General features: G+C 48.3%; 1 long non-coding RNA gene across 1 annotated transcript; it reads left to right on the top strand.

The window, feature by feature from the left end:
- Positions 1-6,754: 6,754 nt before the first annotated feature.
- On the top strand, positions 6,755-8,077 carry LOC120503911. Its single transcript, XR_005627886.1, has 2 exons — positions 6,755-7,153; positions 8,024-8,077. It is a non-coding gene; the product is annotated as an uncharacterized LOC120503911 (long non-coding RNA).
- Positions 8,078-23,401: the final 15,324 nt, after the last annotated feature.

Raw genomic sequence — 23,401 nt, 5'->3', positions numbered from 1 at the left:
CAGCAGGGAAATTCTTTGCAACCTCTGGCTCACACATTTTTCCTTGCTAGGCTGGAGCACACAGACAGTGCAGTCAGTGATGTCCTCACCCCAGAAAGGATTCAAACACAGCTGAGCTGAGGTGCAGCACAGGTGCAGTCAGTGGGACTGGAGATGTGCTGAGCATCACGAGCAGCTCCAGGTCTGCAGCTCTGCTCCCAGCCACAGCAGAGCAGCAGAGACTGTCACTGCTAAGGGCTGGAGGTCAGACATGAATAATCCTCCTACCACACCTCCCACAGGTCACCTTCCAAGCACCTTGCTGGAACAGTTGAGTAAGAGTGAATAAAAACATCAGCAAAAGAGACACACGCAGTCACAAGCACCTGAGTTATCAGCTCAGTGGAAGAAGATAGTAATGGTATCTAACAGCATAACCAATCCTGATCATTTTACTCAGAATTTTAGCATTTTTTTGGTCTTTTCATGCAGAGAAAACACCTGGTATCACCAGGCAGATCCTGTTGCCACTGTTTAGCTTTTGCTTCACCTTTACTCCCACAGGTTGTGGTGCTGCTGGGATGGGAGTCCTGCCACAGTGCAAAGGAGTCTGTTCTGAGCACAGATTGAAGATACAATCCGGGGACTCCTTATTCTCTTGTGGAACTCAGCTGCAAAGGATAAACATTCCCATAATTGTAGACACCCCAGAGTATTCAAAGGCACCCTGTAGGCTGGTGGATTTGGCACAGGAGACACACAGCCTCCAAAACTGGCTGCTGAAGACCACAGAGAGGATGTGAGACATCTCAAGAATCACAGAATCACTTACAGTGGAATAACATTTAAGGTCATTGAGTCCTTCTGATAACCCAGCACTGCCAAATCTATCACTTAAATCCTGTCCCTAAGTGCCTCATCTACACATCCCACAGAGACCTCCAGGGATGGTGACCACCACTGCCCCGGGCAGCCTGTTCCACTGCTTGACAACCCTTAGAGAATAAATTTTTCCTAATATCCAATCTAAACTTCTCCTGGCTCAACTTGAGGCTGTTTCCTCTCGTCCCAAACCAAACAGCAGGAGACTCAAGGTTTGAACCTCGCATTCAATTTCCACTAATATGGGAACCAAAGACATTAATCATTGCTTATGATGAGATAAACTAGGTTTTGAGGATTTTTTCCCAACAATCAAATGTTGGAAGTGGACCAGGAAGCCAGCAATGCCCAGGTACCTCAGCATCATCACACCCACAACTCATTGTCATGGGAAGGATCACTCTCCTGGAAGGTGCAGCCAGGTGATGGAAGTCTGAATGCAAAGTTCTGAGGTCAAGAGAACAAATAGCTTCACACAGGAGCTGGTGAATAAATCCCATCAGAACTGCAGTGGGATTTGGGGAAAGAACAGCTGCATTTGTCTGCCTGCTCCTTGGGCATGTTCCACCTGCTTAATTGAAGGCAGGTCCAAGTGAGCCATCTGTTGACCTGGTTGAGGAATCAGAGCTTCCCACTAATTTAAAGATATTCTTACAGGTTATTAAAGGCCTAGAAGGAAAGGAGAGATGGATAAAAAACAACAGTAAGAAGCTTTGCCTTAGAGGCACAGGTAATATCTGTAACAGCTGCTCCACCCTATGCCTAAGCTAATTGTTAAATGAATCACCCTGGCAAAAGAAGCATTAATAAAGGGAAGCGAAGACTGAACATCTGGAAAATAATATGAAAGGGAAGAATTTTCATATTTTGGAACTCCTTGCTGGGTGGGAACTGCTTGGGGAGACATCTCTAATTGCTTGTCTGAGAGAATGAAAAGCGAATCTATTCCCAGTCTGAAATCAGCACAGTCATTGTGTATTCCTCTCTGCTCTCCTGTCCCAGTGCCACAGCTGTTTCAGGGGGCCCTGACCTGCAAATATCAAGACAAGCTCTTCACCTTCTGCTGCTTGGCCCGACAGCAAGGTGCACCCAAAGGCAGTGTGTGCAGCAGCCTCCTCAGGAGCTGTTTCCAGCAGCCAAGGGCAAGATGCACTGTCAAAATAAGTTTATTCTGGGGACACCGGTCTTGGTGCTGCTGGGTGGTTATCATTTGATACACCAGCTTTCTGCCTGAGGCTGTCAGGCTTTCCTGGCAATGGGGCAGGAGGGGAGAACATCAGACCTACTGCTGTTTGTCCCAGCTGTGCTTTGCAGCTCTTTGCTGGATACAGGGAGCTAGAGACATGGCCAGTTTCCCTCTCTACAGGAAAAGGACATGGCCAACACACAGCAGAGTCCTCTGTGCAAGACCCTGGGGATGCCTTGTCCAGCACAGCAAGGAGCTCTGCAAAATGAGCCCACACCTCACAGTCTGAGTCAGACCCTCCATGATTTGACACTGGAAACTGGGCTGGATGAAAGTCTGGAATGTTTTTGGGTCCCATTCAGCTTTGGTAAGGAGAACCAAACCAGGATACCACAAATCTCTCTGCCAGCAGGATGCTGGGATTTTAGCATGCACACGGAAAACAGATTGTGCTGCAATACCTGTGTGCTAACAGAGTCTGACTGGGTTTGGCTTTCCTGCTCACCATCTCCTGCTCACCATCTCCTCACAGAAGCAGCTCATAGTGGTCATGATTCTCCTACATTCCCTCCATTTGATCTTCCTGCTCTTCTGCCATTCTTCAAGTTCTCAGTCTCTTGTCTTGTTGAAGAATCTCCTTCACGTAACACCTCAGAGAGCACTGTCCAGGCAGATCTCCATCCAGCAGAGGCAGAGCTGGTTTCTGCACACACCAGCCCTGGGCAGCCACTTCCCAGGGCACGGTGGGTCTGTAATGGGGGCATGGTGAGGGCAGGGGAGAGAAGCAGCCCTGAACCAGGGCTCTGCAGCAGGGCAGGCTCACAGCTCCCTCATTTCAGCAGGAGTGTAAAAGTCTGAGCCACTTTTCTAAACAGAGCCTAGAAGTAACTCAGCTACCCTCCAAACACAATGTTGCTGCCAGGCCAGGCTTGCACAGCATTGCCAGTGGCGTGTCACCCCCTTCCAAGCTTCCCATTTCCACCTGCAAAAGGAATGGAAAGGTTTTCAGTATTACTACATTTTTATTGGTGTGGGTGAAACGCCAGCCTGAGCACAGGCAGAGCTCTTAGGTGGCACCCACTCCTAAGGTCCCCAGCACCACCTGCCCCAAATGTCACCTCTCTGGTGAGGACCCTGGACACCTGTGTCTGCACTAGCTGAACACAAAACTTTCTGGAAATGGTTTCTGCTGTCCACTTCTCCCTGATGCTCTTCTGCAATAGCTCTGCGTGGGAGTCAGTTTTGCAGGCAGCAGACCTGACACAGGGATGTGTCACCAGCTCCCTGACGCCGTGTGGCATCCAGGAGGGCTGTCCATGACACGGAGCAGGGGAGGGCTCCGTGGGTGCCGGCTCAGGGATGGGCAGGGACAGCACCCCGGGGTGCAGGGAGGGAGGAATGCCGCTGCAGCTCCGACAGCGCTGATCCAAAGGGGGGGATGTGGGGCGGCTGGGGCTGGGCAGGCTCGCTCCCAAACATCCACACAAGGATCCTAAAGCATAATTATGAAATTTTAAAAAACAACTTGACGTTATAATTATAACGGTTCCTGGAGGAGCCGCGTAATTGAATTCGAGGGTGTCTCGCTCTCATTGCCGGCACTAACAAGAGAACGGCTCAGCTTCCCTCGCAGCCTTCCCGGAGCCCTGCAAAGCTCGGGAGACACCCAACAATTCAATTATTGTTTCCCTCTGGAAAGCAGATCATTTTAGACACGCGGCCAGCTCTAATTACAAAGGAGAGGGGGGAAATTTTCTTGTGTCCAAAATTATTTGACTCATTATAAAAGGATTTACTTTTCGCCAGGCCTGAGGAGCTGAAGCTCTGCTGGGAGGATGGGAAGCAGAGAGGAGCAGCTCTGGCTGTGGCAGGGAGCAGAGGGACCCCAGCGGGTCCCCAAGAGCTCCTCCATGTCCTCCTTGCCCAGGGAAAGTTTTTTTCCGTGCAGAAGGAAGCCGGGGCTGCAGCCAGGGCTGGTGGGCAGCAGAATCCATGCAGACCATGAGCGTGTGAGCAGAGCTGGGCTTCGGCAGGAGCGAGACCGGGGCCGGGGGAATTTCCCTCCTCCCTGCTCTGCTCGGCAGGGAAAGCATGAGGTCTTTCACTCAGAAGCTTCATTGTGGTGTTGTGGTTTTTCGGGTTTTTTTCCCCCTCTCAGATTGTTTTTAAATGCTCTTTTGTGGCTAAAGACGATTTTATGTAGGGGAGGTCGCTTTTCCAATTGCCATTAATTAACTCATCTGTAATGGGGTTTTTTGCAGCCCTCCATTTCCTGTGGCAGGGAGAAGGCGACGGGCAGGAGGCTGAGCTGCTGCTCTGCCCCAGCATGGATCAGGGCACTCCCACCCTCCCAAGACAACACTTCAGGAGGGATTTTTTTCCATTTTATAATTTTTTATAATTAAAATAACGCCTTCATAGACTTTACAGGGGCAATGCTGCTGCCCAGCTTGGGCAGAGAAAGCGATTTTGGGCAAAGGGCTCCCGGAATCACTCCATGCCCTCATCCCCAAATCCACACCTTCCCTCCTCTCCAGTGCAATGGCATGAATTCCAGCGAAATGTTTATGGTTAATTTGAAATCTAGCACTTGTTAGCTAATCCTGTTAGTAGCTTGCAAAAACAAGGGATCCCTTGTATAATCAGTAATTATAACAGGCGTTTTATGTTAAATTATATCTAATAAGCAAGACAAAAAGAGAGATGTGCTCTCAGATGGAGCTTTCCTCATTAAAAAAAAAAAAAAGTAAAAAGGAGGTAAAAAGTCTTCTCCATGATGAAATTATACACCTAGAGGGGAAATTACAAAAAAAAAAAAAAATTAACTGGTGGATGTCACAGCAGAGTGTCACATCAATAAGTTTGGGATGTCACAGCAGAGGTCAGGGGTGGGAATTCGGAGCGGTTTCTGTGGCCCCGGCAGGACCTGACCCAGCCGAGGGCAGGAGGAAGAGGAGGAGGAGGATGAAGAGCATGTGCCGCCCAGGGCAGAGTGGTGCCGCCGGTCCCGCACCGCTCCGCACCTCTGCGGGGCAGGACGGGAGAATCAGTGAGCAGTGCTGCCCAAAAAAAAAACAGAAAAAAAATTAAAAATTAAAAATAAAATTTAAAAAAATTAACATAAAAAATATAAAGCTCCTCCTGCTGCGCAGAAAAGGGGTTTGTGCCCTGAGGAGCAGCACCCCCAGCCCGGGGGCTCCCCCGGGTCTCCCGCGCAAGCAGCCGCGGGTGCGCACCCTCAGCTCCGCGGGGATCCCTCTACAAAGACCCTTTTGTCTGGCTGTAGGGCCACCGGCCCCGGGCTCCGTGGTTTATTGGTTGTAATGACTGATGGGAATAAAAGAAGGTGAAAGAAGGTAGGGAAAAAAAAAAAGTAAAATAAAATTTTAAAAGAATTAAAAATAAATTTTAAAATAAAATAACATAAATAAAATAAAATAAAATAAAATAAAATAAAATAAAATAAAATAAAATAAAATAAAATAAAATAAAAATATAATGAAATAAAATATAATGAAATGAAATAAAATAAAAATATAATAAAATGAAATAAAATAAAATATTAAAAAATAATAAAATAAATAAAATATAAAATCCAAGCCCTGGGGCAGGCTGGAGCGCGCCATTCTCTACAACTTTTTCCCGTCTGAAAATCACACTTCCATTAAACCATCCCCTAAAATGTGACAATGTTTAACTACCGGAGTTATTGTAAATACGCTTAATCAAATAGACTCTTGAGGAAATCTCCCTCCATAAACACGCAATCTTGTCCTTTAAACATGCGGGTAATCAGGAAATGTAATTAAAAGCTAATCGGAGGGCCGTGCTGGGTTAATTCTGCGCGGGCGCGGGCGGGCAGCGCGGTGTCTCCGCTCGGCTTTTCCATGCGAGGCGCGGATCCCGCCCGCACTCCGAGCACCGCGTGTCGGGGCGGGCGGCGAGTGTTGTTTCAGCAGCAAAGCAGTAATAACAAAGCCGTTTATGCAAGCACATTAGAGCGGCCGGAATCCTGCCTCTTAGTTAAAATTTTCGAGCCAGAAAATTAAAAACAAATATTTAACCCGGCAGCTCGCACCCCGCGGCTGCCGCCGCCGCCAAACTTTCCGCATGCATATGGATGAGGGCGGCCCCGCTGCTTTAAGGCGCTTTTCGGTAAATTAATGGGGTTTTGGGGCCATCCCAGCGCGGAGCGGGTGAGGCTGAGCCGGGGTGGAGAGCGCGGCATCAGCGCGGAGAGGGGCGGAAAGTGCGCGGATCCCACCGGGAGAGACTCCCTGGGGAATGGTGCGGTGAGCACGGAGCGGGAACACCGCGCAGGAGTGAGCGGGGGGGCGCGGAATTCCAGGGGGAAGGGAAGGGAAGGGAAGGGAAGGAAGGAAGGAAGGAAGGAAGGAAGGAAGGAAGGAAGGAAGGAAGGAAGGAAGGAAGGAAGGAAGGAAGGAAGGAAGGAAGGAAGGAAGGAAGGAAGGAAGGAAGGAAGGAAGGAAGGAAGGAAGGAAGGAAGGAAGGAAGGAAGGAAGGAAGGAAGGAAGGAAGGAAGGAAGGAAGGAAGGAAGGAAGGAAGGAAGGAAGGAAGGAAGGAAGGAAGGAAGGAAGGAAGGAAGGAAGGAAGGAAGGAAGGAAGGAAGGAAGGAAGGAAGGAAGGAAGGAAGGAAGGAAGGAAGGAAGGAAGGAAGGAAGGAAGGAAGGAAGGAAGGAAGGAAGGAAGGAAGGAAGGAAGGAAGGAAGGAAGGAAGGAGAAAAATCAAAAATAAAAGGAAAAGCAAGGAAGTCGAAAGAGAGACGGGAAGACAAACATCAGGCGCGCTGTCTGGCTGGGTTTGGTCTCAGGGGCCGGGATTGGCACCCCGAGCTGAGCGCCCTCCCGAGCATCCCGCTGCAGTGCCCGCCTCTCGCTGTCACCGCGGCTCTCCTGTCCTGACGTTCTCCCCCAACACACGAAAACTCCTGCATTTATCCTTCTCCTTTTCCTTCTTTTATTTCCCTACCACAAATTTGCCAACCGAGCACCATTTCTCGGTAAAATTCAATTTCACGAGTGCAGGCTGCATCGAGCGCGCCGGGTCCTGCCGCAGCGGGACGGGGCATTTGCCGGGACCGCTGGTAATTGCAGCTTTTTGGGGGATTTGGGAGATCCTCAGCCACTAAGTGTCATTTCCTTGGCTCGCTGGGGAAGTATGTGGAAGTTATTTTTATTGATGTGCACCTGGTAGATTGTTTTGGCAGTTGCAATTTCCGTGTGACATATCCAGACTCTCCTCCGAAAATCTCAAGGAAAAAAAAAAGCAAAAGTAAAAAAAACCTCCTTGACATTTATCCCCAGCTACTGCTGCTGCTCAGTAACGTTTAATTACAAAACTCGGCTGTGATGCCAGCCTGTATCGGTCATTAGGAACCTTTCTTAAAATCTTGTCAGCCTGCAATGAGAAACAGATTTAATGGAGGCAACCACACAGATCCTGGTCTGCCAGCTGAAACTGAGACTAAGCAAAAGAGGATAGAAATGCCAAAAAAAAAAAGCCACCACATTCCCTTCCTAGCAACCAACTCTTTCAATTTTTTACACTTTTGGGTGGTTTTTTTTTTCCCCGTTCCTGCTCTTCAAACTGCCTTTGAGGACCTGGGCAGGAGCTTCATTTTTAGAAGGTGTTTTGGGGAGAGAGAAACAAGTTTTGCGCCGGGGGTGTCGCTTGCGTCGGTGTGGCTGGATTTGTTGGTGGGGATTCTGGGGAAAAAGGCGATGAGAGACGGCCCGTGGCCACCTCCCCGTGTCCCCGGCCCCCTCCCGCTGTCCCCGGGATCCCTGGCCCCGGCTGTCCTTGCAGCGAGGGGACGCCAGGGGGCAAGAGGCGTTCACAAAGGCTGCATCCCTCCATCCCTCCATCCTTCCATCCCTCCTTCTCCCCATCCCTCCATCCTTCCACGTCTCCATCCTTTCACCCTTCCACCCTGCTCTCCCTTCTCTCCCACCAGGAGGTTTCACAGTCTCACAGCGGCAAAAGTCAGATTTCTTATTAAAAACAAAAGGGAAAAAAAAAACAAAACCCCGCGAAGTGGTCCAAATTCCCTATTCAGATTTCTTATTAAAAACAAAAGGAAAAAAAAAAAAAAAAAACCTCGCGAAGTGGTCCAAATTCCCGATCCCCCCCGACCTTGTCTCCACGTGCACCTCGTGGGCACAGCCAGGCGGAAACAACATCCCGCAGCCGGGTAGGGAACGGCGGAGTTCATTTAAGCCAGCTATTAATCCTACTTACCTTGCCGCTATTTGGACCTAATCCCATTTCCTCTGCGCGTTATAGGGACAGTGAAACGGCCCGTTTTTGTTCTCCCGGTGGAAGGAGGCTGCCTGGGAGGAGCACGCCGCCGGTGCCTGGGCTGCCGCCGGAGCCGGAGGAGCGGGATGCGCTCCGCGGGCAGCAGCAGCAGCCTCCAAAGGAAATCACTCAAGGGAAACTTCGCCACAGACAAAAAAAAAACCCACATTCAATTTCCTGACTACTGCTTTCCTGCCCGAGTTATTTATTTTGGCAACTGCACGTTCAATAAATGAAATATTCAATCAACTGACCGCCGTGCCAGCTCCTATGATTCTTTCAGGAGTCCACTTTTTTTAAAATTTTATTTTATTTCACTCCTTAGATAAACTGCAGGGAGGGTTCCCATATCCCAGCTTTGCTTGGCAACTGATGCATTACGTGGCTTATGAATTTTGCAGACAATGAACCCCAGTGTGGCTGAAGTGGACCGTACACACATCTCCGTGCCATTTCCCAGGCACGACAGACATCAGGGCAAAGTACCACTTATTCTTTCATCTTTTTTCACACCTTTCCCTTCCCCAGACTTTGCCCCAAATGCTGAGTTGGGATGTGAAGCTAATGCCAGAGATTTCGCTGCAGAGAAGGAAACCACTTAAAATAATCAGATGGCAAAATACCAGGCTCACCCCCGAGAGCAGCATTGGTAATGCTCCTGCCTGGCATTTTATTCCTAGCTTTATCTCCCCGTATCACACAAATCCATACACTGCGTATCATTTCTCTTTGAAATGCCATGAACTTGGTGTTTTAAATCGAACCAGCCTTTCTTTTTTTTTTCTTCTTCCTTTTTTTTTCTTTTTTTTATTTTTTTTTTAGGCGCAAAACAATGGAGATTGTCAGAGGGCCCCGGGTTGAGCTTTTCTGCGTGTTCACAGAGCGTTAAAGCTTTATCGAACAAACCGGCTCTGTCTGACCCCTGCCAGACAAAAGGCACGTCCCATTTTCCTCTGCACAGCACAGGGGCAGAGAGGACACACAGGGGGTGTACAGTAGGGCTGGGTGGGCCACGGGGTGCCCAGGGCAGTGGTGGGATGCCAGCTCGCCCTGGTGCTGCCAGCCCTGCTCCTTCTGGAGGTGCTGATGGGGCACATGGTGCCAGTGCAGCCAGGGAGCAGCCAGCCAGAGAGCTGGCATGGATTTTGGCAGCTCAGCCACGGGTTTTGTGTGGTGCTGTGCTGATTTTAGTGCTGCACCCACCTCAGCCTCGACTGGATGGATGTCCACCCACCATGAATGGTGCTGAAGGGTTTGAATTATTCCTTGAGGCTTTGCACAGGGCAGGACCACTCCATTGCTCCTAAGGTTCACATGGATGATTTAACGTTTCCATAGGGGTTTTTTCACAAATTTTGAATTAGATGGGAACTTGTTGTTGTGCCGGAGCTGGGCACAACCAGGGAGGCTGGGAACAGTGGCCAGGCATTGAAGGGAGGAATGGTCAGAGAGATAAGAAAAGGTCAGAACAGTCTTCTGAGGAACAACACAGGCAGCGGGACAACAGGAAAAGACTGGATCTGCAAATGCTGGTGTCTGGATGTGGGCATTTACACTAGTCTGGGCTCTGTGCTGCCCCATGTGAAGCCCTCCTTCACCTCCAGCTGCTGGTGGAGAAAAGCACTGGTCTGTTGTAGGCTCTTCATGACATCTACCATCACCTCAGGAGTGTCCCAGACACCATTCCAGTGGCACCAGTCTCTGCTAACCTCCCTCTGCTTCACTCACACATAGAGCCCAGCTTGGAGACACTGGGCTAAATCCTGCCTAGCGTGCCTGCAGCTTTGACAAAAGTTTGAGCACTGTTTCTTCCAGCTTCAGCAGCAGCCAGGCAGCAGATGAATCAGTTTCTTGACAGTCACCACGATTCCCAGCAGCAGAGATGTGTCTGGAGCACCGTGATGTTGAGCAGTGTCAGGCATTTATTTCTGCATCTGCTTCTCCTGTGGGAGGATGAGCACAGAGACATCCTTTGCTGGCACCTGGAGCTGAAATGGGCTGCTCAGGGGTGGGTGGGAGGAACCCTCACCTCCTAGGAGTTGTGCTTTGGGTGTTGCTGGTGAAGGCCACACTATTTCTCCCTCCTGCCCTATGCCCAGCTCTACCCCACAGGCAGCAGAGCAATGCCACGATAACAGAGACCACCTTTCTGCAGGTGTACCACGTTCTCACAGTACCAAAGCACCCACAGACTTCCAGTTCTGCTCATAAAATGTTCATTTCCAAGGAGGAGGCCATGACTGTGCTCGTTTTGGGGTTTGCTGAGCTTTGGGTAGCAGCTTGGGCTGCTCACACCCCCAGCAGTGTTTTGCATTACTTGTTAAGGGAAGCTGGCACTCAGCTCTGCTGCCAGTGGAGATTTGTAAGCCTGATTATATTCCTAAGCATATGTTTGGAAATGAGAAGCAGCTCTCTGAAGTCAGAGGAATTGCTCTGATTGCAAATCTCAAGTCAAGAGGAGGGAAGCCTGGCTGAGGTCTGAGCTCCCTCTTGGAAGAGCCACAGGCAGTAACAGCTCTGGGCTCTCCCCACTCCGGGGGCAGAGCTGAACAGAAACCAGAGCAAACATCTTTGTCATGAAAATCCCATAATATTACAGAAGTGTTGGTGTTGGTGTTTTTTAAGTGCATAAATGATGAATCGTTCTACCTGGGTGGGCAAGCAAAGCCTGGCACCATTTCCAGGGTATTTTACGTGTTTTGGAGGACAATCCTAAGGAGAAAGAGAAGTTCATTGAATGCAGGATGCAGCAGATATTCCCCCCAGCAGATGGCTGACTTTGAGTGCTGGAACAAGTGGCCAGGGCTCAGCAGCAGCAAAGGATTCACATCACTTTGCAGGGTTCAGCTCTTCGTGTCACTGGGCTCAGCTGCTGCAAAGATGTCTCTGAACAGGAGCCACAGTTTCACTCCCAGAACCAAGCCATTCCTGAAAGAACACCATTTGTTTTGGGACAGCACCACTTCCCTGGAATCAGCCAGATCTGCCTGTCACAAAACTGCCACTGCAGAGCAAAGATTCTGATCTGTGAACCTCAAAGTAGGGAGAGATCTGAAAGACTGGAAAGGCAAGTGGGTCCTTTGATTGCTCCATGTTAAAAGTGGTGGGAGGTGAACACCATAAAACATTGCCCACGCAGGGCAATGATTCTGCATACACTTTCTGTATTCCCTGCCTCCAAACATGCTGGTACTCAAAGCTAGGCCACAAAAAGTGCTTGAAAAAAATAAATTTTAATTTCATCCATGTTGGTTTTCGCATCAGAAGGAAAGTGCTGCTCACTCAGTGAGGACCTTTCCACAAGGGCAGGTAGTGATAGGACAAGAGGGAATGGCTTTAAACTGAAAGAGGGCAGGTTTAGATTGGATATTATTAAGAACTCTTCACTATCAGAGTGGAGGGACATTGAAACAGGTTGCCCAGAGAAGCTGTGCATGCCCCAGCCCTGGAAGTGTTCAAGAACAGTTTGGATGGGGTTTTGAGCAGCCTGGTCTAGTGGAAGGTGTCCCTGCCCATGGCAGGGGGCTGGAATTAGATGATCTGTAAGGTCCCAGCCCAAACCATTCTGTGAGTCTGTGACCCAGCTCACCAGGACTGAGAGCTGCTGCCTGGAGCAGCTGCCATGCGATGCCTCCTGTGATATCTGTCCCTCCAGTGAGCTGTAAATCCCAGCCTCAGGACTGGAATTACTTCCACTTTACACCAGCATAGGGAATGGGACAATCAGGCTGACTTTGTGTAACTGGGACAAGAGAAAATTCTATTTAAATTCTGCACCCCGCCAGTGAATCTTGCAGCAGCCTAATTTTTCTATGAATAACGCCTTGGGCAAGGCTTGTGTGGCCCAGAAAAGGAAAGAAAAAAGGGTTGAATTTCCTCCATCCTGCTTGTTTGTAACCTCCTTCATAATGGATGGTGAATCTTGGGAGGTTTGGCCCACTGGTTCCCAAGTTAGGGCTGTGCTGCTGGAGAGGCACCCAGCTGAGGATCTCTGGCACCTGTTGAAGCAAAGAGGGGCAGATTCAGGGACTCAAGCACTTGTGTGATAAGAAAGAGCAAAAAAGAAAAAAAAATTAAAAAAAAAAAAAAGAAAGAAAAATTAATTGAGTAACCTCAAATTACAAATCAATTTGAGGAAATCCCAATCTAGCTGCCGACACTCTGCGAGCAGCTGAAGCTAAATTCATTGAGCAGACAGCTCTAATTAGCACACGCTTGCTCCAGCAAGCTCCACGTGGCACTCTCCATGTCAGGTGTGCCTGGTCCTGAGCCACGCCACTCATCAATTTGACCCAAAATACATTGAAGGCAGGGTGTCACCGCGCTGAGATCGTTTAGGGGCTGCAGAAAGCCAAACTCCAAATTTCTCTGCTCCAACACCTCTGTGCCGCCTTATCCCAGCCACCCCGGGCTGGTTTCTGACCTCATTCATGCCAGTGCAAATCTGCAATAACTTCACGTTAGCCACAGGGTTTATTACAAATTGTCCTTGTGCAAAGAGACCAAAATCTGGTTTATGAAGCTGGTTTCTTTTCCCTCATTCCCAGGCAAGAAACCCTTCTGCAGCCGGAGTCAGTGGGACAGCTTTCACCTTTTAACTCAGGGAGAGCTGCTCCCAGCTCACACTGATGGAAGCAAGGGGCAAACCCATTTCCTCCATAACAGCAGCATTGCCTTGGTGAGGCAGCATTTAGCCCTTTAGATTGAGTGAGAATGGGAAATTTTTTTTTGTAAGAAGCCCAAAATAATATAAATACCAGGGTACCACTGCAGTGAGGCATGTCAAGTTACTAGAAGGGGATGAAACACTGCACAAAAAAAACCCACAACCCTCTCTTTCAGCATTAGTGAAAGATGTGACCTCATTCTTTTCCTGGGGCTGTAGAGAGATATGTGGCATTTTCCTTGTAGAGAAGTGTATTTTTCCTTTGGGAAAGGCTGAAAGACTACTTGAGTAGTGTATTATTTTAGACATATTTTGCATTCCAGCTCTCCCTCAGAGGAGGAAGTTGTTCTCTGCCACTTCTTATTCCCCTGTACTGAGCCACGTTTGATCCAACACGTGGGAGCAGACCCCTGGCTAATGCAAACACAAGCTTCCACAAGGCTGTGCTGATTTACACCTCCACCACGAATTTCTGATGTTTTCTATAATCATCTTAAACTCCATCCTTCCTGAAGCATTTTCTTCTGTTTTAACTTTATGCCTTCCACCAGGAGACATTTTCTGGTCTTTCCATTGTATGTTCTTTCTGATATCTGGAGCCCAAATTACACGGAGCAGACCCCTGGCTAATGCAAACACAAGCTTCCACAAGGCTGTGCTGATTTACACCTCCACCACGAATTTCTGATGTTTTCTATAATCATCTTAAACTCCATCCTTCCTGAAGCATTTTCTTCTGTTTTAACTTTATGCCTTCCACCAGAGACATTTTCTGGTCTCTCCATTGTATGTTCTTGCTGATATCTGGAGCCCAAATTAGCTCTGTTTGCAAAGTGTGTGGCAATGAAAAGACAGGTAATACTGTCATGGTCCCAGACTTTTTGGGTTTCACTGCCCTGAGGAGAGCTTGAAATCTTCCCGCTGTGTTGAAAACACGGCTGTGGTGAAGCATTTGAATGAGGCAAAGTTTGTGGGGAGAAATTGTATTTTTCATTCTATTGCTTGGGGGAATTGCACACAGCAGAGAGCCTGTGGGGTCTGCACCTTTCAGATCTGAAGGAAAATGAGGGTGCAATGCACCTCCTCTGCCTTTCCAGCTCTAACATCACCTCATCTACCCTTCCAGCTGGGATAAAAGGCATTCCCTGGCCTACAGCCACCACCCCTGAAAAACCTTTTTCTCACCTTGTTGAGCTGGGGCTGCAGACAGCCAGGTACCTTCTCCAGGTGTGGACATGGACACTGCAGATGGCTCACCCAAGTGTGTCCCTCAGGCTGCCCCAACAGCCATGGAGAGAGCTGGATGCTTCTAGGGAGTGAAGCCCCTCCTCAAAAGCTCCTCAAGCAGAAGACTCCTCAGTTTTTGGGCAGCCACAGGTGAGACCCTGCCCTGCAAAGTCCCCCTGAAGGAGTGAGCTCCATTCCCAGTCTCCCCTCAGCCTGGTGAGAATGTTGGGAAAGCACCCAGGGTCCAGTGTGTCCATCCCACTCCTGCAGCCCCCAGGGGAGTCACCTGCATCCAAAGCTGCCCTTTGCAAGACAGGCACAACTCCAGCACCTTCAGGATGGGGTCCAAGCAGGCACTGATGGCTTGTGGTGCCATCATTCACTTTTTTCTTACCCAGGCTTCTCCAGAGAACTGCATTTATCTCTCGACCCTCTATCTGCCAGGGTATATGCTGTTTTTCCATTCCCCAAACGCTGTTGCAATCATTTCTGCCCAGATTTATCTCATTTCAGTAATGTCTCTTGGGTTTCATCTCTATTAAATCGTTTGGACATTGGGAAGTGGGATTACCCCACTTAGCTGTGGCTGTCTCCAGTGTAAGTGACTCCATGTGTGCTCGTGATCCTGCTCCTGTGCAGGGACAGTGGGATGGAACAAACCCTTTTGGTGCCAGCCTGGGCACCTGCAGGGACATGGGCAGCTCTGCCAGCTTTGTGCCCCAAACAGACAGCCTGGGGTGGCTGGTTCCCATCTGTATGATTCCAAATTATTGCCCTCTGAGCAACCTGGTCCAGTGCAAGGCATCCCTGACCATGGCAGGGGGGTGGAAATGAATGATCTTTGAGGTCTCTTCCAACCCAGGGGAGGGTGGAAGGGCAGGGTGAAGGGTGAGACAGCAGAGTGAAGGGTGAGACAGCAGAGGATGCTGAAGCAGGTTTCCTGTCCCAGCTGCTCCTGAGTGTATTATTCTAGCAGCAGGAAAACAGCCTTCATACCATGTTGTACAACAGGATTTTTAAATGGATGTTAAGCCCAAACCCACCAGAAGTTTCTCTCAAAAGGGCAGATTCTTGCAGGGCTCAGTAATGAACTTTCACTGATGAAAGTGTCTAGTGCTGGTTTATAGCAGCTCTAAGAAATCAGTGTAATGTAAGAACAACCATGGGGGTATTGACTTTAAATACACTGACTTGGTTTGGTTTTAACTGGTATTTTAGATCAAGAATCTTGAAAGAAGGTTTGACATCAGCTTTTATGGTAATACTTCTCCCTGATGATACCACACCTTTCCCCCAGTCACCAGTACAAGTAAAACTAAGAATAAAAGCATTTTTTTAATCTTTACACTTTATATTAAAAAATAACTCTCAATAAACACCTTCCAGGATCACTTTTGACATTAAACATTGATTTCTATGTCTGTTATAAACCTTGAAGAATTGCCTCAGGCACTTGTAATAATCTAAGCATTAGATAGAAGCATTTTCACTATCTAATTATTACCCAGTTTAATACAAGCTGCACTTCAAGAATATTTGAAAAAAGAAATTATCTTTAAAAAAAGGACCCATCCCCCAGCAACTTCACACTTGCTGTTGGAGCCAAATGCAATACACATCAATGCAGGGAATACAAATCAGACCACCCAATAACACAACTTTTTTGAAAAGCCATCAAAACCTATACAGAAATGTCATGGTCTTCTATCTAAACAGGTAAAAATCTCTCCCCATTGCTCTTATTTCCAGAGGGAATAACATCCAGTTTCATTCTTTCCCATTTCCAGAACATGGCTCCTTGCTGAGCACATTTCACACACAAGGTTATGCAGCAAAGGGATTTGTGCACTTCCACGTCCAGGGCTGATCCCTGCTTGTTTCTATTTGTGACACATTATTTGGTTTTGCATTTTTTCCCAAAACAAGGCCTTTAGGAAATTGAAGATGTGAGCATTTGCTTGTAATTCTACTCATACAAGGCAGGTGAGTTACATCCAGGCACAGAACAGAAAATTTCTGTAACAGCCTGAATTTAGTGTCTCCTGTACTTATACAGCTGTTTCCATAATTTATGTGCACTTACTTAACTTGGCTTTATAATTCTCACTCCAAAAAATTAGAGAGGAATAAAAGACCCAGCAGAGGAAACTAAATACTTGAGCTGGGATTAATCTCATAGAAACACAGAAGGGTTTGTGTTGGAAGGGACCTTAAAGATGATCTGGTTCAGCCCCCTGCCATGGGCAGGGACATTTCCCACTAGACCAGGCTGCTCAGAGCACCATCCAACCTGTCCTTGAACACTTCCAGGGATGGAGCATCCACAGCTTCTCTGGGCAACCTGTGCCAGTGCCTCACTGCCCTGATGGTGAAGGATTTCCTCCCAACATCTAATCTAAAACTGCCCTTTTCCAGTTCAAAACCATTCCCCTTTGTCCTATAACTACATGCCCTGCAATATTAAAGGGGAAAGTGTGAACACCAAATCTAATGCAATAATGACTTATTACAGAAGGAAAGCTATATTTTCTCCCTAAATTATGCCAGTGGAGTACTGAAACCCGTTTGTCTCTCGTGGTACTTTTGTCATAAATCCAAAAGGCAATTAGAGCATTTTAAATCTTGCCTGAAGTAACTCTTGATTTACAGATTTTCCTGCACAGCTGTGAACAGCCAAATTGGGCTTAAAATTCTCCAGTGAGAAAGCTCATTTTTTGTTGGATATGTCGATCTCCTTCTATAACCCTGTGAGGAGTTTGGATGCTCCACATCTCAGACAATCAGGCTACTCATTGTACCTTTAAGTGTGGAGTTGGATGCCCAGCTGTGGACAGAGCTGCTGCTCTCAGCTGCTTCTCAGCCAGACACATCTGCAATATTAATGGGGAAAGTTGTAGAAACAAAGACTGAGAAACAGCTTCAGAATTGGGCCATCTCAAATGCCTCCACTGAGAACGACAAGCAAGGGTCACTACAAGGTGCCAACACAATTTCTGTCCTTTTAGGGACCAGGGATGGCATTTACCCCGTGGCAGGCAGAGTTTTTCTACAAGCAAGGGTCACTACAAGGTGCCAACACAATTTCTGTCCTTTTAGGGACCAGTTTTTCCTTCCAGGTCCTTGTCCTCCGTGCCTCATTCCATCACAACTTTCTGAGGCTGCTGTGGTGCTCACAAACAGGAATGGTACCACTGGGAATCTCCTGCACAGACTTCCATCTACATCCCACTCAGAAGATTTGTCTGGGATGGACATGGTTTACTCCAGAGTAGAATCTACCCATGTTCTGTATCTGCCTGGTACAGCATGCAACCTCTCAGTACCAGCTGGGTGATGGATGTGCTTGTCTTTTCTCCTGTGTGTGCACAGCAGCCATGGTTTCATCTGTGCTGGTTCCTCCCATTTATTCAGGGAACAAGTTTCACAGCATGATGATCTATGTGCATCTTACAGAAGCTGGGGTGGGAAATTTCAGCTACCAGTGTAGACTGGGAGCCTTCCTACCTTTCAGCTTCCACACTCCATCTCCTTCCTTCTGTGCTTGGATCCATCCCTGCAGTTTTATCCCTGTCACATATTTTTAAGGTATTCGTCCCAGAAGTGTAAATGTTGAAACAACGTTGGCATCACTGTGATCGGTTTGAATTTCTGTGAGTGTGTGGAAAAGCCTCAGGATATGAGATGACGATAGGCACTGAAAAACGCCTCCCACTGAAGAGGAGAGTCAGCCACAAGGATTGCCATCAAGATCTAAAAAAAAACCTGGACAGAAGTAGGTGACAGGCTCCTACAGGGGCAGGAAAAGGAGGTGGTCTCCTGCAGCACAACACCAAGAGAGCCACTGAAGGAAGAAAAATTCCCTGCAGCTCTGCTTCAACACCTCTGGGTGCTTTTTCTGGTGCATCCCCCCATGCCAGGAAGGAGACACCCACACCTGGACACTGGGGGTGCCAAGCACGAGCTGGAGCTCCAGACCCACCTCTGCTGGCTCCCCTTGCCCGTGGCAAGTGGTGCTGGTCCCATCCAGCCCAGGATGGTGCTGCCTGCAGCCAGCGCTGCTTTTTGAAGGTGGCAGAAAACTGACGCATCAAAAGTTTAGCCCAGAGGCTGCTGTCAGTTTGCTCAAGCAAATAACTTCATACAGCTTTCAGAGATTGGTGGGATCTCCCTGTGCAGGAGGGAAATGTAAATAAATGGGAAAATTTGCTGGAGAGGGAGACTAACTCCTGCTCCTGGGCCTCCCAGCTGGGTGTAGATGGGAAAAAAAGGGGTTGTGGTAGGTAAGCAGGAGGAGACCCCAAATGGCACAAGGAAGGGCAGGTCCTGTCACTGAGCATTGCAGAGCAATGCCAGCCCCATGTAATTAAATCTAATATACATATATTTGCACAGCACACATCTATCCCTCCAGACAGATACACTCACAGAGGAGCACAAGAGCATCTTATTTTGCTATGCCACACCACCCAGAAAAAGCCAGCCCAGAGCCCTAAGTGCCTGCTGAAGTGGCCAGAGCCATTTGCAAGGCACCTGGTACCAGGACACAAGAATCTGTGTTTGAACACTTTATCCTAGTGCTCAGTGATTCACTAAACCAGGACAAAGAGTTTTAAACCAACAGTTTGAAAACCAACTGTATTGCATTTCAGCCAGACACTTTCCTCTGCCAGGCCATGGGTTTAATAAACACAGCAGGCTCATGCCTGAGCTCACAGAGGATAACCTGTAAGCACTGAGTGACAGATTTGACACTTTTGTTGAGACATACTAGAAATCCCAATTGCTGGGATCGATGTGAAAATTTCTCTCCTTTAGGGTTTTATTTGTAACCTCTCAGCTCCTTGCCTTGGGAGTCAGGGGCAGGGGAGAGGATGGGTGAGAGGTAACTTTCCCAGGAATGTTGTTTTAATGATGCTCTGTTTGTGTGATGGTTTGGAGTAATATGAAACCTTGACATGCTTGGGGTTTTTTTTCTTTCAATTTTGCATTACAGGGGTTTGGTTTGTTTCCTTTTTATCTCCCTGTGCTTAACAGAAGATAAATGTTAGCTGGGACTTAAGAACAGTGTCCTGACATTGAAAGGACATCCCCTGAGAGCAGGTGACTTCCACATTGAAAGCTCAGACATGGCTTTTTTGGTTCTGCTGTGTTTCACATGGGCTGGGACTGCAGAGGTTCCTCCTGGATTTTGGCAAGTGGGAGGATACAAACGGGATCCAACCCCAGCCCAGCTCCCTCCCACACCCTGCTGAGGAAACACACTCAGGTCCCTGGGCAAGCAGCAAGAGGGACACAGTAGAAAGCACTGGCAACGTGAAGCTCCTGTTTCCACTTGTCCTGGGCTGGCTCTGAAGCTGAGCTCTTGCAATGTGATGCCTTTCACAAGTGTGGGTGAAAATGCTGCAGAAAGGTGCAGAAAACGCTCCAGTTTTCTTCCTTTGGTGATGGTGGGGAAGGAGAGAGGGCACTTCTCACCTCGAGTGATGCCCTCAGACCTTGTTTTGACCTCAGTGCTGGGCTTGGTGCCATCCCAGGGCTGAGCCCCCCGGGCAGGGGTCCAGGGGCAGCTCCTGGTCAGGGGGTGCCAGGCAGACGGGCAGGAGGGAGCTGTGACTCCAGGGGCTGATCTGGGACTGGCATCCTTAACTCAGCTCCAGGTTTGACCTGTGAGGACAAAGAGACCTCATGGCTGGCAGCGACTGTGCCCTGCCTCGGTGCCAGGCTGTCAGCAGGGGGCTTGTTCTTTTGTGCTTTGGGTTTTATTTTTAGGCAGAGCCCAGAGACAACGGCGCAGGGAGGCACAGGCAGGGCTGCACCCTCTAGAGCACAGACAGCATTTGAATGTGTGGTTTCACAAGAATTTTTCTTGCCTGGAACTGCACACATTAAAGCTTTTGGAGGAAATGCGTCTTAATTACTCAATTGTGTTATAAACAAGGTTTTCCCTGGTCAGATCATTGTTGTTGGGATTGTCATCATCATCATTATTCCTCTGCCTCATGCAGCCCTGGCACACACAGGGACCAGCTCCCCTGGTGTTTTCTGTGCCTAAACCATAGCATTCCTCATCCCGGCAAGCTCTCAACCCACAGAGCCAGATCCATGGGAGAAGGGAGCTGTTAGCTGCCTTGTACAATTCAATAATAATTCAATAATTCATATTGTTTTACGAACAACAAACAGGGCCAGTGCTCTTTTCCAAGGTCACCTGCAAGGTCACTCCAGTATCAGTGCTCAACAAATCAGTGCAATACCTGGAAACTTTACTCCAGTTCCTGGAATGAACATCCTCCCAAGGAGCATAAGTGCTTCATTTTGTGCTGGAGTTCAGGGGACATCCATCATTCAGAAATTGGATTTGTGTTGGTTTGGTCTCAGCCCGGGCATGTGTCCCCGTGGCGGCATGGCCACTCAGCAGCTGCTGTGATCCAGCCCTTCCTGGGCCATTCAAACCTGTTGATTTGCACTTGCCAAGCCCAGAGCAGTTGCATTTAGCAGGTGATTGACATATTGAGGAAGATTTAATTGAACAGGCCCTCTCAGAGACAGCATTACTGGGGCTTAGATCCTTTTCACTCAGCTTCTGGAGGCACATGTCAAAAAGGTTATGAGCAAATTTCCCGCTTGGAAAAGCTGATGGGCCACCAACAGCATGCAGTTCATTCTCATTAGTGACAGGAAAACACCACGGGTGTTACCTGAATATTTCTGGTCTCTGCCTGCATAAGCAATACCCAGTCTGATACTGAGTCCCTCTTTTCCAGGACAAGCAATTTGATTCATTACCTGATAATTCATACTGTTCCTGCAGATCACCACTCACTAACCTTAGGAGGAGCTGGATAAATGTTACAGCCATAAATGCAGGACAGAGGAGGGTCCTCATGCAGGAGGTCTGTGGCACTGGTTTTTAAAATGCTTTTGCTGAATAGTAACAGCTGCTCTTGCAAACCTGCTGCCCAGTGACTCCCCTGCTGACCATGGGGAAGAGATATCAATCTGAAGCTTTGACAAAATTTCGTATTTTGGATGTTGAGACATTTCAAAATTGTTGTACTGTTTTGGTGTAATTATGTCAGAAATAAACCCACAAAAACCTCATGAAGTCCAATAAGGCCAAGTGCAAGGTCCCTCTGCCAAGCCTCACTGAGGGGTGAATGCACTGAGAGCAGCCCTGCCAAGAAGGACCAGGGGACACTGATGGATGAAAAACTGAATGACCAGGCCATGTGCAGTGGCAGCCCAGAAAGCCAGCCACATCCTGGGCTGCATGACAAGCAGCATGGTCAATAGGTCAGGAGAGGAGGTGTTCTCCTCTATCTGCTCCTGTGAGACCCCTCTTGGGGTGCTGCCTCCAGGCCGGGGTCACCAGCACGAAAGGACAAGGTCACTTGTTGGGGTGAGTCCAGAGGAGGCCACAAAAGATGCTCAGAGGGCTCTTCTGAAAAAAGGCTGAGAGAGTTCAGGCTGCTCAGCCTGGAGAAAAGAAAGCTCCAGTGAGACCTTACTGAAGATTTTAAATACTTGAAGAAAGATGATTTATAAGAAAGGTGAGGAGAGAGACAAGGACAAGGGGTAATGGCTTCAAACTGAAAGAGGGCAGGTACAGATGAGATATTTGGAAAAAATCTTTTACTGTGAGGGTGGTGAGGCCCTGGCACAGGTTACCCAGAGAAGCTGTGGATGTCCCACCCCTGGAAGTGTCAAAGGCAAGGCTGGACAGGGCTTGGAGCCACCTGAAGGAGTCCTTGCCCATGGCAGGGAGCTTGGACTAGATGATCTTCAAAGACTCCTTCCAACCCAAACCATTCTACGATTCTATTTTAATAAGCTAACCAAATATATTTATTAGTTCCAAATCTACTTGCCTGGTGCCCAGGGGTGTGGCTGGGACTGAGCTGAGGGCTCCCCTGGAGGAGCAGAGGGACCCTGAGTGCTGGTGGGCTCTTGCAACACTCCCTGACCCCCATTGCTTCATCTTTCCTTGAGAGTTAATCTCTTTTATGAAATTTGACATTGAAATGCCTCCCTTATACAGCAGATTATGACTGTAATTAGCTACAGGATAAATAACACTGTATTGAGTATTACACTAGATTTCTCCTTTATTCTGTCACTGAAGCATGTTTTTCCCCTATTGCTTCTCCCAAATCATCATGAGACTTTTGTGAAGAGAATATTTGCACAAAAAGCTGTGGGCAATTGCTCTTGAAAAGATTCTTGCAGTTACTTAATACTGTGAAAGGGCAAAATGAAATGCTATTTAAATGTATTTTCATGCTAAATTAGAATAATGAAACTTCCTCTTGATGCTCTGGCAATGAAATTGGAGACAACTCACTTTACCCAGGTAAACTGTGCACACTGGGAGCAGCTCCTCAAACAGGAGGAATGGAGATTATCAGTAGATATATTTTTATTAATATTTTAGATGGCTGTTTGCTTTTTTAAAAAATTAAATTATTGTAGTCTGCTTCACTTGAAAACTAACTTTTAGTGTGGCACAAGATGGGGGAAGAGGATTCTTGGTGGGAATCAGGAAAGGGTCCCAGAGGGACTGTGCTCAGCAAAATGAAGTGACATTCTCTGAACATCATCAAGTGACAGAAGACACCACAATTTCGGGATACAGCATCCTCAGGCTCCTTTGGGTGCCCCTGCTGCATCTGCCACCATCCCAGCTCCTAAAATCACCCCAAACCCAGAAGCCTTTTGCCGTGAGTAGCTGCTGCAGTCACCACGCTCCTCTAAAACTGACATCATTCCCTTCCCTCTGGAGAAGGGCTTGTAAACAACCCCTCTCCTCTGCGACAAGCCGCTCGTTCAGGCAGTGCTGTGGCTCTGAATAGAAACTCCCGGAGCCAGCCAAAGCCCAGAGCTGATATTTTCTCCGTGGCAGTGCCCTTGTGCTTCCGTTCCTCACAGCTCTGCAGCAGCGTGGGGCCGGGCTCGCCATATGTGCCGAGTTCCTGCCTGCCCCTGCTCACTGGAGCGGCATTCCAGCCTGGATCTGTGGCTGGGCACTGAGAATCCTGGGAAAGCGACACCTTTATTCCTCCCCTTGACCTTAGCAGTGCCCACAGTCCTCAAGGTTAGGTGTGTAGGCATGAGGTGCTCGGGTTGATGATGTTTGTCCTTCTG

This window comes from Passer montanus, unplaced genomic scaffold (genome assembly GCF_014805655.1).
Source record: "Passer montanus isolate IOZ18808 unplaced genomic scaffold, ASM1480565v1 scaffold10, whole genome shotgun sequence".
NCBI classification, from domain to species: domain Eukaryota; kingdom Metazoa; phylum Chordata; class Aves; order Passeriformes; family Passeridae; genus Passer; species Passer montanus.
Note: the sequence above shows the minus strand (reverse complement) of the source record. Positions and strands in the feature narration are given on the sequence as shown.